Genomic DNA, 17,695 nt, shown 5'->3' on the forward strand with positions numbered 1-17,695 from the left:
TTACGGTTATAACGATTTGAAGATTTGTTTAATTTCTCTATCAAGAATCTTTAACTTCATTTATTAGAGAAAAATAAGTTTAAATGTAGTAATGTTTAATTTATATCGAATTTCTTTCCAATCAACGTGATTGAACCGTGGCGATGTGCGAATACCGGGCTCATATATACATAAAATCAAGTCTTTATTTTCTACTTAATACTATCCTAGGCTAATAAATCATTGTTACTAACCAAAAATATACTAAATGAATGAAAAATACATATATATACATACTTACAAAAAATCACGTCTATATCCCCTGCGCAGTAGATGTGATTTTTAGAGCCAACAGTCTTAAAAAGACTGAGAGGCGACGTTCAGCTGTTTGGCTTAATGATAGAATTAAGATTGAAATAGTGACAGATTGCTAGCCAATCACCTAAAAGAAGAATTCCAAGTTTATAAGCGTATCCCTTTGGCTCCTTAGTAAGAAACGCCAGGATAAATGTATCAAAAAATGTTTTTATAGCTAACTTTCATAACATTATGAGGAAACATATGAGATTATGAGAAGCACACTATGTAAGTAATTATGTTGTCTGAATTCTTATGTGATAAACAATCAATATAAAGCTCAAGTAAACTATTTTTCCGTATACAATTTTGGACAAACAACACAATTTTTTATATATATGAAAAGTAGGAACATTATAGAGAAGACGCTTATTTTTGTACCTAAATCAAGGTAATTTTATCAAATTAAGTTCTTTAGTTGATAGGTAAATAGTTTGAGTTCCTAGAAATTTAAATAATTGCTATCAAAATGTAGTCATTCTTGCAAAGGCTTATGTTTACGTAAATTTGTGATTCGGTAAATAGTCAAAGGAATTGTTGTCGAAACTACAATGGATTGTAGCCGAGCCAGCAAAAGACAGGACTGTAGTGAAAAATAAAAATAATACAGAATAGACTATGGTATCCCGCATCGTTAAATTTTTTTAATTATGATTTTTTGCTAGTATAGTCAACGAGAAAATTTCTTTGTAGAAAGGTGCTTAGTGGTGTTACTCGTTTATTTAAATAACACTTGACAGTAACATAACATAAACTGCATCCGAGTATAGGCTACAACTTATTTGCGTACAAAGCATAAAACTACTCGTTGTATATTTTAAAACCCCATTTATAGCTCTAAACAATGTTTGTGTCATATACTCGTACCTACGCATTGCGCTTATAATTTAGTTAATTTGTGAGTACATTCAATAATTTAAAAAAAAAATCTGTAATTTTTCGGTTTTCATTCATAGAGTAAAAAATATAACATAATGTAAATTTGTTTTATTTCATATTATATATAACTACACTACAGTATAACTTATAATCACAAAATGGTAAAAAATGTGTCAGATTGGCACATCCCCTAAAAAGTAAGTAAAAGAGACTTTCATTTAAAAATTTAAAATTAAATGTTAAAATTAAAATTAAATTATTTCACGAGTTATCCCTCAGCACTATTTTTATTCGACAGTGGCGAGCGCCTTGTCTCTCTCGTTTTACATAGAGGGCGACTGTGGGCGAATCGCAACAATTTTCCGGAACATTTCCGAGCGGGCTAACGAACGGAAACGCAGGGGACGAGGCCAATTGCCGGATAAATGCACCTCAATTACTATATTGTGGCAACATTTTTCCTACTAATGTCTGCGGCTTTTGCTATTCTAACTCTTTCAGTGTCGATGAAAATCCATATTTATATTAAAGTTGTTATTTTTTTATTCTTGTTTGGCTTGATGCTTAGCGTTGTTGGAAAAAGAAAATTTTCTTATTAATAACTTAAATATTTTCTAGATATACATTTCCAGAAAACTGGTATTTTTGGTTTTATTTGTGTTAGGTTGTCCTTCAAGTCACGAGATCAAAGGGTAACGGGTTCGTTCCATTACTCATAAATGTTTCATAGTAATTCAAAATATGATGGAAAAGTCAATTTTAAAAATTCAAAATTATTTAAAAATATCTTCAAGACTCGGACAAGAAACTCAGATGTGACGTAATACTTAAGTAGCGTTTAGGTATCCAGTTAAAGTAAATGAAAGCACCATTTGAGCAATTCAAAGCCAGTGGAAACGTCTTATTTCCCTCGGCTCAACTTGAAAAATACGGTAGGAATGTGTGCGCATTAGGGCCAGTCGTTACTTAGGGCCAACTAGTCGGATTCGGGGGTACAGTTGACTAATAGATATTGAGGGATAAAATATTATGATACGTAAGAGCCTAGCAAGTAACTTCGTGAACGAATTACAACACTTAACGATGCTTTTGTGGTGAGGAAAAACATTGTGAAGAAACCTGCACATTCTAGCGACTACATGACAATGACATAACATCCAATCTGGCTTCCGTGACTCTATTAAAAATTCTAATTGAAAATCACGTTATATTAAACTCACTTCACTTTTATGGTCATGGTACCCAAGTAAGCCGGTGAAAACGCTAAGATAAAAAGAGATAGCCCATTACTTAATTCCAGTTTCGCATATGTTCACCAACAAAAGTAAGGAATGGCTACAAAATGATGAAATGAATCAAACACCGAAAAAATGTAAAAAAATATTTTTTAAACGCCGCATGTAATTAATCACTTTTATTAATCGAAAGTTCATTGTAAATGATCACTTTTTAATAGGCCACTCTGCAGGGAAATGTTTTTTTCATAGCTCGACATCCAAGAACCGTGTCTCGAGCGAAATAATCCGCATATTTTTTTTAAATTCATTGAAACAAAACAGTCCGAATTCCACCTAATGTCCCTTTAGAATGTTCATTTGGAGACAAATAAGTTAAATAATCTCGTCGAGTAGGTAGGGCAGGTCGCGGGATATTATTCTGCGCCCTCCTAAGTGACTTCATTGTCGTTCTCACTTCCTTCCCTTCGTAGGAAATAATTTCAATTTAAGATCTTCATTGAGAAAATATTCATGTTTCCTTCCTGTTCCCCGAATTAAATAAATACTCATTTCTGGAAAGATATATTTTTGAGGATAACAAAGTGTTTGTGCGTATTATATAGAGTAACAATAAAATTGTGAGTAGGTAGGGGACACAGTATTATAGTGCAAGCGAAGTTTGGGAGGAATCGGGGACGCGAGAGATATTTATGACTTCCTCCGCGCTCGCTGCGACTCTCGAGGTTCAAAAGCTAATAAAACGATGTCACATAATGTAAATTTTTACTCAAAACAGGGATGAATTTTTATATAAACGTTAATAATATAGTAATCAAGTGTGTGTATGAATTAAAATACTTTATGACTTAGGAGTTGTATGATCCATAAAATATGTAGATACCATTGACTTATAATTGGCATTCAAGCTGAAACAAAAGCCTTACGTGAACGTTAGGTTAAATAATTCTTGATTTTTATTGTATTGTTATTTATAAAAATATTATTAAATTTTTGTTCTATTTGTTCGGCTCTTTGTTTTCAGCAGTTTGTCATAGAACTACGACAAGTCATATCCATACCAATATCACAAACGTGAAAATTATAATCTGTTTATTCTTTTTGGAAATCCGGAAAACTTTCCGAAAAAGAATTCACTACTTATAATAAAAATTATCATTAATTTGTCATATCAATATTTATATACTTATAAGATAGTTAAAATCGAGTGTAAAAAACTGATAAACGGAGATGGAATTAGATAACAGAAACCAAAAAAAAACTATTTTTGCAATTTATGTCTGAATTTCTCTCTGTTATAACTTCGAAACTACTCGACGTTTGTTTAAACGCGCTAATCTCAGGAACTACTGGTTCTAATTGAAAACTTCTTTTTGCGTTAAATAGGCCATTTATCGAGGGAGGCTTTAGGTTATTAAATATCACGCTGCAACTATTAGGAGCGAAGAAATAATGGAAAATATGAATAAAAACGGGTAAAATTATTCATCCTTGAGGGCTTCAATGATGCCCAAAATAACTATTCCACGCGGACGAAGTTGCGGGCACAGCTAGTATATAATAATATATAATAATAAATGTATATAGTAGTAGATCTAAACTGTCAGAAGTTTGAATCAAGTCTTTGAAAATACAGTTGAATGGCGATAGAAACTTGGTATTCACACCTTCGTGCACAAACCAATTAATCAGAGGCATGAATCACATGACATAGAGAATCGTTGAACAGGTATTTCTATTGCGATCAGAGAGTTAAAACTGTAAACAAATAATAATTGGTTAAGTTTTATGACTAAAGTATTATAATTCTGGAATTAAGTTGTACTAGATTAATCATATCATAAAAGAAAACATTAAGTTTTGTTCTAAACCGGTTAGAAATTTAATAACTTGTACCTCCACAGCTGTAAAACACACGCCCCAAAATTCTACAACTACAATGATATGTCACGCGAACATAATAAATGGCGGGCGGGCAGTAGGCCATCGCTTCCCCAATATGTTTTTGTGTGCGATCGTAACAGTAATTGTCATGTCAGTAACGAGACCCACAGATGTTGCTGTTTAATTAAAACTTTGAACCATCGTTATCCAACCCTTCGACGTTATTGAACCTCTCATGGCCGCTACTCGTGCTGTATAAACTTTTCCAACGCCTACGAATGGTAACGGTTAGGATAACAGTTTGCCCGGCAGAGAAGACTATTCCACCTCCTGAGTGTATCGTAAAAAATAAATATAATGAAAATATTAAAGTGGATTTAAGGCTTTTACTAAACGTAAAAAGTCTTGCGAAATCTTTTTATAGTTTACTATAAATTTGATCAGAAAGAGCCCTTATGGGAATTTTCGAACACAAAAATTGCCCATATTATATCTAAAAGTGTCTTCATCATATTACGATATCATCTACCAATTAGCATGGGCAGCATTTAGTGAACTTCTTATAACCACCGAATTTAAAAGGGACCATTTGGACAAGCTCAGTTCAGTGTATGAATCGATGACAGCTCAACTAGGTTTTGTAGGACTCAAACTAATTGTAAACTAATGCTACAAAACCAAATTGGTTATCATGGTATGCATATAAGTAAATATAATGGATAAACAGGGTCAGCAGTTCCATTTGCAGAACTATTTAAATAACCTTATATATATAATTCTCGTGTCACAATGTTCTTTCCCGTACTCCTCCGAAACGGCTTGACCGATTCTCACGAATTTGTGAGCATATTGAGAAGGTCTAAGAATCGGCCAACATTTATTTTTCATACCCCTTGGTGATAACGGTTGTCCACTCTTAACATTTATATGGCCAAACAACGTTTACCGGGACAACTAGTATAATATAATATCTACTTTCTGAAAAACTTTAACGATTCTATCATCAGGTTACGGTATTTTGTTTAAACAATTGTACTTGTTATGTCGTCAGATTCAAAAGCATCGGAAAAAAATACACTAGTTTAAACGACCCCAATTCACGAAGAGGTGACCGTCAAGCCAGCAGGGTACCGTGTTACGTTACCCAATTACCAATTAATACACTTTCTATACAGTAAATAATCAAAACTATGGGACTGATCAATACACAGAATACATATAAGAACAAGGGAATACCTCGTTGCATGCAATATTGTAAACGCAACGACAATGCATCCTTGAACATTTTGCACAGACGAGGGATTTCTTAGAATAACAGTTGTAGTTTGCATGATATGGAAGAAAGGCGCTTTGAATTTAAATGCTCCAGTTACTACATCCGACTTTACGTATGTGCTTTGGAAATGTTCTGTGGTATTTTTAATAATAAGTCCATATGGGGTAGACAGAGCCTAAAGTTACAAGACGTTTACCTAGATATAATGACTGTTACTTGCCTGAAGGAAAGGAAAAAAGGCAATCCAAAATTAATATGTATATTTATCCGTGATTCACATTTTCGATATTGGTGTGCTGAGTGAGCAAACACTAAATAACTTTTTTTACTATTTCCGCTGTAATAACTTGACCTTCCCACTCATGAATCAATGGCGGTCCCCGTGTTCTCCCCAGGGAGACGCAGCCAGGACAAACATCAAAATGATATAAATAGCAGGTCATAATAAAACGATGTTCCTAGCCGTTACACTGGATGTGTACAAACAAAATTAACAAGGTAAACTCACAATTACTGAATTTAACACGAAGTTGAAATAAATTCTGCGACCTAAACAAATACAGTTAAAGTATTTAATTGAAGAAATCCAAGGACCTTCAGCCTTGGCCGTGTTTGCAATAGATTTGACGTTTCATTCGATATAAAATTAAATTTACTTCAAATTGGGAACGAGAATGCCGTATTATAATTATGAGTTGGGTAATAAAGTACGCCCAGGAGGTTTCAAAAGCCCTCGGCAGCACTACGTAAAGATGTATACATACTATTGCTATGGTAAAAATTAATTTTGATTCTAAAATTAAAGTGAAGTGAGATTATAAATTGAAGGATTTAGCCGCCGGAGGCCCTCATTATAAACTTTTATGAGTTCTTGGAGTTTCTTGCGTATTGTGAGCAGATTGACGTCCGAATTTTAATGACTTATTGTGGACCTTTGTATCTCGAGCTGATATTGCCACAATGATGGAAATTGAAATCTATTGTTTGATAATTGACAGCCACAAAGTTATTGAGCATCAATTTAAATTTACTTTATGCCACTTGTACCATTCTTTTTTTACTGTTTCCTTCAAAGTTACTTGTATACGGGGGCTCTCTCTGAAAGGTTTAATTAACCTTTGACTTACGGCCAAACTCAGGTAGGACAGAACTAACTGCTTCATATCGGTGGCTTAATATATTGTTTATTATTCAAATCTCGTTTTGGACGCGGTCGGGCCCGAAAGCCCCGTATATTTTATTGGGAGCGGCTACAAATTAAGTGCAATTCACATCGACCGATTTTCTGTCGTTGGACTCGCTACGTGCCACGACAATCCAATTAATAAGCAAACCTTTCGTATTCACAGTGAATATCAAATGTTTGTGCCGCAGCCAATTGGCCGTTCAAATAAAATATTCATATTATAACAATACATTGTCAGTGGTGATTGCGACACGTACGCGAGCGACGAATTTTCTTTAAATGTTTTTCGATACGTATATGTACATTTGTGCGAATAACCAAAATTAAGTCATAATAATTAAATTTTGTTCGTTGCGAGGTATGCGAGTATATTTCATGTTATCATGTCTGTTTCTCATGACAGTAGGCATATATACTATGGATTTCTCGCTACAATCCTAGGAGATATTAGTACTACTACTCTACGGTAGCTCATGAGTCTGTGATTATCAGTGTTTCTGTGATTATTAATGATTTTAGAATAAAGAATTCATTGGGATCGTAACAAGCGGAAATATATAGTTTCTGCTTACCCATCTAGGAGCCGTGATTTTATGTTCATATATATACATACATTCAATCTTGATTTTCCACACTGAGTAATGTTCAATTTGGAGCAAAAATTAATTATTATTGCGAATCCTGAAGCTAATTATCTTAGTCTAACTCAGTTAAAATAGATTTAGACAGATAAAGAATAATAACATGAGTGTTTCGTCCAAGTGAGATGAGCTCTAAATAGGCAGATCTGCGTGTGGTGACAACGACTGGAAGGATCTCACTAAACTGGCGTTGTCAGTGAAATAACAGATTGTTCAGTCGCGGTTGCCTTGATTTCCCACAAGATTGCCTCAATGAGGGTAAGGAGCACAGAGGTAGCAGGGAAATTGTTTTGTTTTACAAGAGTGCGCACTGTCAGGCATAAACTGTCCTAATACAAAAAAGGGTTTAATGCGAGTTAATGTCGTACTCCGTTTATGTACTTCGTATGAACCAAATATCTAAAATTATTTATGGGATTACCTGTTTTTTTTTTGGGTCAAGACTATTATTACTAAGTTTATTGTTGGTATTGAATTTCATTTTAATCAAGTCGATTTAAATATTACATAAAACGAGGAATACAACATAGCAACTAAAGTGGAGATAATCGTACAAATAAATGATTAAAGTTAGACTTTTTGCAATTACTTACGTAATAAAAAGTAAAATGAAAGTGACACGCGCTCTCTACGCAGATTGAACTCGATCCTAAGAAGTCAACCGCGGCTTGGCATGTTTCTACCTCTGTTATTATGTTTCTAATTTTGTACTTGGCTCCATCAATCTCGCATATGCCTTGAATATTTCATTGTTTTTCCTCTCTGTGCGCTAAACTCGCGTATAAAGTCTTACGCGATTTGACATGATTATGGATTCCCAAAATTTAAGTAAATTGTAAACTTCTTAAGGTGACGAATGTGAAAGCGACTGGAATTTTTTTAAATAACTCACGTCTACAGTTTTATGTGACTTGAGAAGAATATGGACTAGTCTCAATGTTATTAACTTCAAACAACAGAAAAATAAGATTAATTCGTACAGGACGTATCTTGAATTCAAAATACACGCTAAATGTTTTTCGTAAAGTTTGAATACATTTTCAAAAAGTTGACTTACAAATAATAATAATTTAAAAAGTATTTTCTCGGTCATTGAAATGTAATATACATTATATTAAATATTTGCTGAATCCATGACTAATATTAAACCCAAACTATGCCTAAACTGGATGAAAACGCTAATCGGCCATAATACAAACTACAATATGTTAGTTGATGCCCAAATAATGAGACCCTAAAATACATTTATTGGCCATTTTACTCCCAAATGTACATATAATATTATTAATTTCACTTTGTGGAGGTTATTGGCAACTAATCAAAAATTTACAAGTTAGTTGTACCACCAACACAAACAATTTTTATTTTTATTTAATATGCATTAATTTGTTGAGCTTTTACATTGTTATTTTAACATCTATTATTCAGTGATAAAAATATTAGTTAGTAGATTAGTTTAAACGAAAAAAGAAACAACAATTATTAAAACAATAACGTTGGAAAATAAATATAAAACTTGTAGAGCAATTGATTTCAAACTTTAGGCTACATATCTGAATTCAAATTCAAATTGAAAATTAATAATTGTCAAATCTTTTGGTATCTCAACATTGGTTGACGTCAAATAAACTACTTTAAATCAAGTTTACTGCCGCTTCCTTCCTTCTTCGTAACAAACTGCACTGCAGCATTATCTTCAACAATGTCAACTTCACAACTATCCAAACTTAGAATAGAAATGTGGACGAGAGAATACATTGTTCAGAATTATTTATTTATATGAGATTTAATTATAAATAAATATCATAAAGCATAGCTTTTAATAATAAATAAATATTATAAAGCAAAGCTGGTAATTCACACATATACACGTACGATTTTCTTTGATATACCATTTAGTTCTTATTACTTGCTTCTAATTAAATTTACTAATTTATTAGTATAATTACATCAATTTTTCAAATAACAGCATATGATTGTAGTTCATAGTTCATTAGTGTCCGACCGAAGCTTCGGCTTCGGCTTCGGCTTCGGCCACCTTCGGCCATAAAATCCACCTTCGGCGAAACATTCGGCTTCGGCCCAAAACCCGACCGAAGCCGAAGGTTTCGCCGAAGGTCCGAGCGACCGTCGAGATTGAACGAACTGTTACGAAAGTCATGAGGCGACGGGGAGTCACTGTCAAAATATCACATTTAGAAGTTAGTGTTTGTTTATTTTATTTATTAGTCTAGTTTTGGTCTAGTCGAGTAAAACAAAGACTAATTGGTCTAATTGTAATTTGTGAATTACTGTAATTCAATTACATAATAAAGAAATCAAATCATTATTTTTTACCAGTAGGTAAATCAGGTAGTAAAGATTTCTGCTATAGCGAAGAAAAAGAGAATGAGATGGAAGGCGAAATTGAAATGTTCGAAATTGTGGAAGCACTTAAGAGTATGAAAGCGGGTAAGGCTGCTGGGTATGATAGAGTGTCGGTCGAGATGCTAAAAGCAGGAAAAGGCGTCGTAGCTAGACAGTTGTACTGCCTTTTCAATTTGTGTTGGAGAAGCGGCCGAGTACCAAAAGATTGGTGTAAGGCTGTTATCGTGCCACTTTACAAAGGAAAAGGGTCACAGCTGGACTGCAAAAGTTATCGTGGTATAAGCCTGCTTAGCGTCGTCGGCAAATTGTATGCTAAGGTATTGATTAATAGAGTCAGGAATGAAACTGATGACAAAATATGGGATGCTCAAGCGGGATTTCGAAAGGGAATAGGATGTACTGATCAGGTCTTTTCCTTGCGGTGCATGGCCGAAAAGTTTTTGGCCAAGAGTCATAAAGTCTATTGCACATTCTTAGATCTGGAAAAGGCCTATGACAGAGTTGAGAGGAATGAATTGTGGTCAGCACTTTCTATGCATGGGGTGAGCAGTTTCTTAATACGAGCACTGAAATCCTTATATGAGGATTCGAGTGCTTGTGTCAGGATAAACGGAGCGCACACTGAGTGGTTTAAGATTGAGAAAGGCGTTAGGCAAGGATGTGTGGCGTCACCGTGGCTGTTCAACCTATTTATGGATAGTTGTTGGACAGATTTGAAAGAGTCTGAAAGTGGATTAAGGATGAATGAGTTACTCGTCAAATGTCTGCTCTATGCCGACGATCAGGTTATACTGGCGTCATCAGCGGAAGAGTTACAGGAGATGGTAAACTGTATGCATGAAGCTTTAAAAGAGAAAGGAATGAAAGTGAACGTAAGTAAAACTAAAACACTGGTTTTTGAAATGGAGAAAGAAATTACATCATGTAATATTTTGATTGGAGGAGAAAAAGTTGAGCAAGTGAAAGAGTTTGTATATCTAGGATCAAAGTTTACATCAGATGGCAAGTATGATAATGATATTGAAAGGAGAGTGAACGCGGGGAACATGGGGAATGGAGCTTTGCATGCCTTTATGAGCAGTCAGAAACTATCCAAAAAGGCTCGACTGGCTGTGCACAGGGGCGTGTTGGTCCCGACATTAATGTATGGGAGTGAAAGTTGGGTATGGCAAAATAAGCATGAAAGCAGAATAAATGCAGTGGAAATGAGAGCGTTAAGGAGTATGATGGGTGTGAAATTGAGTGACAGGATAAGGAACAGCGTGATAAGGGAATGTTGTGATGTGAAAGAAGATGTAATTACAGGAAAAGAAAAGGGTATGTTAAGATGGTTCGGTCATGTGGAGAGGATGAATGAAAGCAGGTTGACTAAGCAGATGTACAAGGAGAGTGTGGAGGGAAAGGTCGGAGTGGGAAGACATAGACGAACGTATCTTGATCAAATTAAGGACGTCCTGGTAAAAGGTCAGGTCAAAAGTACCCGAAACCGCCGAGCTTGTATGAAGAGAGTTATGAATGTGGATGAAGCGAAAGAAGTATGCAGAGATCGTGGCAAGTGGAAAGAGGTAGTCACTGCCTACCTCTCCGGGAAAGAGGCGTGATTTTATGTATGTACCTAATTTTATGTATGTACCTATGTAAATCACAAAATCACAAACTTTTATTTATCTCTAAACCAACCATCTCTATGATATATCATCAACTTCAATATGAGACAGTCAATATATAAACCTTCAATATTGAGGGTTTGAAATAATTTTAATATTAATTGTAGCTTGTAGACAATATTGAACGAAATTAATTACTGAGTGCTGAGAGAATATAAACCTTCGGCTTCGGCTTCGGCTTCGGCCGAAGGTTGTGGCGATAGCCGATTAATCGGCTTCGGCTTCGGCTTCGACCAAAAATAGACCTTCGGTCGGACACTATAGTTCATTTACAACGTAGCACAGCTACGACATAACACGGCTACGACGTAGCACGTCTACACCGTAGCACACCCACAGCAGAGAAAAAGGGAAATTGTTTGTTTGTTTGTAAAATCTTTATTAGATAGAAATTAACATTTGTGTTACCTATAGTAAAATATACATAGTTCCACGACTATTTTCAGAAGAGAGGAGGAAAGACTACTACATATTTGTACAATCAGTGTTATTTGTTATTTTTAACTGTTCTTGATTAAAATGTTTGTTTATAAATAAGCGCTACATGTTACAAAGAAAGAGCCTATGACGGACCCTCGTAAAACTTAACGAGTTCGTTCCCTTATCGTTAAAATAATTTTGTCAAGCGAACTTAGTCAAAAAACATTTAAACAAAATGTTATAGATATATACATTCTGTTCCTATATATGTATTTTTATGTTTTCACCTAAAATGTAGATACACACACACAATTTAGATTCACTTTTTTGGCACCCACTTGAATAGTTTTGTCAACTAACTTTCATCAAAATTATATAATTTGGAGAATGAATATAAGAAGTTAGTATTTATTTTTGCTGTTCAAATATGTAAAAGTGAATACCGAACCAGTAATAATTAATATTATAATAGTCATTTTTATAGTAAGTATTTTAGCATATAATTCGCAAGCCACGTGCAAAAGCAATTTTTTTTTGTGCCATGAAAATTGTTTGATATGACAATGTTCCTGAAATAAAACACAGACGTGATGTAAACACGCTCCATCATACACGAGTTTGTCTGGGAAAATATTTTCTTAACATATTTTTGAATCCTCTTCTGAAATCGACTTTCCATACGACCTATAATAACTTTTTCTTTTTATCTTTTTTACTGTATTATATACATAATAATTAATATATTTGTATTTTCTACTAAAGACAGCATTAAGTTACATTTACATACTTCGAAATTAAGTTCTGGCAATGTTTACAGCTGGTCACATATTTTTATGCACTTAATAATAATAGTTATTTATGAAGGTGTATGCAGATTTAGTAATATATGAACTTTTTTTAAATAATTACAATTATTTAAAAAAAGTTCATATTACATAGAAATGGGGACAAATTATGCTGATCTAGCCGAAAGTAACTTTGATACTAATATTTTATGATGCTTTTTCAATAAGAGACATTTTGTATCATCCAAGACTCAGATTAAACAGAAAATTTTCGTTTTCCTCTATAACCTGATCGGAATGACCAGTCATCGAACTTGTGATGCAGAGGCAAAAACACTACCACTGCTTAGAAAAAACTGCCACTTTTTTGTTTGCCAACCTATATTTATTATAACACTAGCTTAGTTCAAACTTGAACGTGAAATTATAATTATATTAACCGATGTTCGTAAAATATATAAAAAAATATTCATCGGAGAATAATATAAAAATTACTGCGATAAAACTTTTTTTATATGACTTACCTGTACGTAAAACAGATCTAATAACATTCAAGAATTTTGTGTCAAACATGCAGAGAAAATGAGAAAATGTAATTATATCGTAAGGAATACCGAAACACGTGCTCCTGTGTTCATTAAAAATTTTGTAGCCCGCTTTTAAGTGTCGCTGCGAAGTGATAATATGTCTTCATTTTAGGTCGGGCCGGAAAACGCAATAAAAATTCCATGTCAAGTGTCGAAACGTTTTCTTAGAGCACAAATTACTTTCGACCTTACAAAAATGCGTATGTTTGGGTCTTTGTAATCGATTAATTGTTGGATCTATCTTCTAATACCACCTCTTATCTGAATATGATCCTTGCAATTTCTGGTTGAAAAAAAAGGCATTTCTGCAGTTTAAAAATGTATAAATTAATTATCATCTTCCACTAATTCTTAGTACTTATTTTTGTGGCTAAGACTTCTAAGACCTACAACCCATCCGATATGTGACTACAATAACGCCCATAGGCGGTAAAATAATGAACTACCGCTGTGATATTTTAATTCACCGGTTTAATATTTGACGGCCTCCGTGGCGCAGCGGTAGTGCGCTTGTCTGTGTCACCGGAGGTCCCGGGTTCGAATCCCGGCCAGGGCATGATGAGAAACGAACTTTCTCTGATTGGCCCAGGGTCTTGGATGTTTATCTATACAAGTATTTATTATAAAATATAGTATCGTTGAGTTAGTATCTCGTAACACAAGTTTCGAACTTACTTCGAGGCTAACTCAATCTGTGTTATTTGTCAAAAAAAAAAAAAAAAAAAAAAAAAAAAAAAAAAAAAAAAAAAAAAAAATATATATATATATTTAAATTTGTAGTGAAACTCTTAACACGTTTATTATTAATTAGCAATTCACTAGCTGAGCGAAATATAAATATAATGAGGTAATCATTGCTAACTGAAAAATTTTCAATAGAAAAAGTTGATTTGGCCGATGAGTTGAGAAAAAGTTTTTGGACCTGCACGGATAATACTTTCTCTTGCCTCTTACCATGAGTTGCAGCATAATTGCGTATATTTGAGCAAAAGAATAAAGAAAATACAGATTGAACATTATATTCGCGCCTAATGAAAAAAATTGTTTAGAAGTGAGCAGTACCATAACTGAACTTTTCCAAGAGTTTCTGTAACTTAATTTTAATCAATAGAGATTCAATCGTCTTCAAAACGCTTTTTTGAAAATAGTGCTAATACTTTATTAGAATGCCCAAGTTATACACGTGTGCTCTCTATATTTTGTAAGAGAAATGTCCCTACGCCGCAGATGGTAACAAATGGTGTCCCTTTCCGATCGTTATAAGAATACGCTCGTACATACTAATACATAATTATGCTAATTAACTGACCCAATTTTGGGTTATATTTAATTGCTTCTCATTTTAATTTTTGATCATTATGACTGACTAGCTTATGCCTGCAGCTCTGCCCACGTGAATCTATAATTTCACAGTATTTAGTTCCAATTGGAAGTTCCAAAGTAGTGTTAATTATATTCATAAAAACTTCATCAAATTGGCTACGTGAAAGCTGATACTTTCATACTTTTCATACATGGATTATTTATATTCAAAATATTATCTCAACGAAGAACTAACCGACGGAGAATAAATACTTTTCAGGTAGGTATGCTAATACTTTATTCTTTAAAATCTTTTAACATTTCATTAGAAGATTTTATAGAATAAAGTAGTAAAGTTAAGTATTAGATTGAATATCCTTTACAATATTTTTCTCCTATAAGATCCTGGGACTTCGGTACCAGTGCTAATAAATTAGGAGTTCCTCGATTAAGCGCCTCACGACAGCGCAATGAAATAAATTCACCTTTCTGCCATCCACTCGGAAGAAGTATTGATCCTTCCTGTTTGGTTTACTAAAAAAAAACTATCCTGATTTCTCAAATAAATTAAAACGCGAAAGTGATTTTGTATATTTGTCAATATATGTATGAGGTACAATCAGTATTTTACAATATTTGTTCTTTAAAACATAAATGTTTTTCGACATGCATGTGTGCATTGTACGCCTTTACGAAAAACTGGAACTCAGAATACTGATATACCTACCTAATAAAATGAAATATGAATTTCCTTGCGTAGTTTATCTCCAAAAACAAAGGAAATGTTGGGACAATAACCTTCTTTTGTGACATAATTTAATTTGTTTGGAATTGCTAAGGCTTTCGCGGTACATACCGCACAATAAAAACATACCCGTAGATCCCTTAGAGCCCTGCACTGTACGTTTATATCAAAGTTGAATGAAATAACGATGAATGGAATTTACGTTTGCTGTACTTTTTACTTTTATGGTTTATTCCTCTTATTCGGGATTTTTTTATTCCAGCTGTTTTAATCGTTGCAGGTATTTATTTATACTGTAAGTAGGCTATCAGAAAGTTAGTCAGACATACAATTTGAGCAAATAACGATGAGTGGAAGTTACGTTGCTGTACTTTTTACTTTTAGGGTTTATTCCTCTTATTCGGGATTTTTTTATTCCAGCTGTTTTAATCGTTGCAGGTATTTATTTATACTGTAAGTAGGCTATCAGAAAGTTAGTCAGGCATACAATTTGAGCAAATACCGATGAGTGGAAGTTACGTTGCTGTACTTTTTACTTTTATGGCTTATTCCTCTTATTCGGGATTTTTTTTATTCCAGCTATTTCAAAAAATTCAAACTGGAAATTCTAACTTTTCGATACTTAAGTGTTTAAATTATACCTTCACCCTTTAATCTTGCTATAGATATCAAAGTAACCCGCTTCTTTATCTCTGTCGTGGTAACTTAACGATCACCAGATGGCGCAATCAGATCGGGATCAACGGGTTAATGCGAATTCCGAAGCACGTAATCACCTTTCTTTTTGTAAAATGGGAACGAACGTGACAAAAGACAGATATATTGGATTGCCAATATCATCAATAGATATCATAAAACAAATAAATCCTACATTCAATATATATAAACTACAATAAATACTGAATATTACAATAAATACTGACAAAGTAAAAAAAAAAAAATATAACAACTAGAACACCTGAAACACCTTATTACTACGTTTCTAAGGCTAAACGATGTTACGTTTAGCCTTAGAAACGTAGTCATGGGCATCAGCTAGTATTGAATAAATACAAAATGTTCATCTTTTTTCACTCATCACTTCTATCAGACGTAAGTGTGTAGAAATGATAAAGAAATACAACAAAGTTAGACCTACACTGTAACAAGACTTCAGACGCCCAAACTAACAAAATTATCTCGGCGATAGTCGTAAAGTTACTAAGTATGCTTTGAGTATCCATAAAGTGCGTTGATATCAGTCATAATTTCATGTACCTACATGTATGCGGTGTGACCGATAATATAAACGTACGTATCATAAATGTAATCAAAAAGGAAATATAAAATCCGAAAGCCTTAAATAAATCCTTGAATGAACTAAAATATTAACTTGTAATAAATGTCTGGAAAATAAAACAAGAGTTAAATTAGTGAATATAAATGATAATTTATTAAATCTTTTATGCAATTTAAAATTTTAATGAAATCTAATAGCCGTCTGAGTGCGCTGTACTCTGTACTAATCAGGAGCCGGAGAGTAAAAGAAACGAAGCGAGATTGCTTTTAATTTTACGCCTCCGCGAATAGATTTTGCAAACTCTCACAACTGCCATCGACTCCAACATTGTCACTAATTAACCTCAGCGTAACCCGTACCATTTTAAAATTTAACATTTACAATTTAAATAGAGAATTTCCAAAGAGTTGAGTTATTTTCATTATTTAGTTAGCGCTTGTGCAGTAAAGGACCGCTAATATTGCTTCAGGGTTGCACTGAATAAGTTGAGCACACTCCACCGGTTGTCGCTATCCGGTCCAAGTCTCAGCAACTTTTTAATTGGCCAGCCTTACAGATTGAAAAAAACTCAAGAGCCCTTTCGCCTTAATTAAATTTACTCTACAACCAGCGGAACGAAATGGATCTCCTTTTTTTCGTTCAATGTTGCTTTTACTCTGCGATGGACACAAACAAAACGTAATTAGACAAAGTATGACGACCGCTTCAATCGTTTGGAAGTTCTTTTTTTCGTTAATTTTGGTAGGTTTCCTGATTCAAAAATAAATAACATCAAAGCAACATTAAGGAATTTTAAAGGGCTTTTTATTTAAGGCCAAAGTTCAATTCAGTTCTCATTAGATGAAAAAAATAATAATTAAAATGCTTTTATTTCGTTCACCGCAAATCAAATAGTAAGCAATATGACTGTATCAGAAAGTCCTCATATTAATCAGTTTTTTTTAATCCACAATGAAGGTAATTAAATACAACTCTTTCATATCAATGCATGCGAACTAGTTTAAGTATAAATGGATAAATCCTGCCTTATAAGTTTGTTAAACTGTTTCAAATACGAGCCGTTCTTTGAGAAAAATGTCGTTCGCAAATTCGACATTATTAACAAA

Source organism: Amyelois transitella, chromosome 7 (genome assembly GCF_032362555.1).
Source record: "Amyelois transitella isolate CPQ chromosome 7, ilAmyTran1.1, whole genome shotgun sequence".
Lineage (NCBI taxonomy): Eukaryota > Metazoa > Arthropoda > Insecta > Lepidoptera > Pyralidae > Amyelois > Amyelois transitella.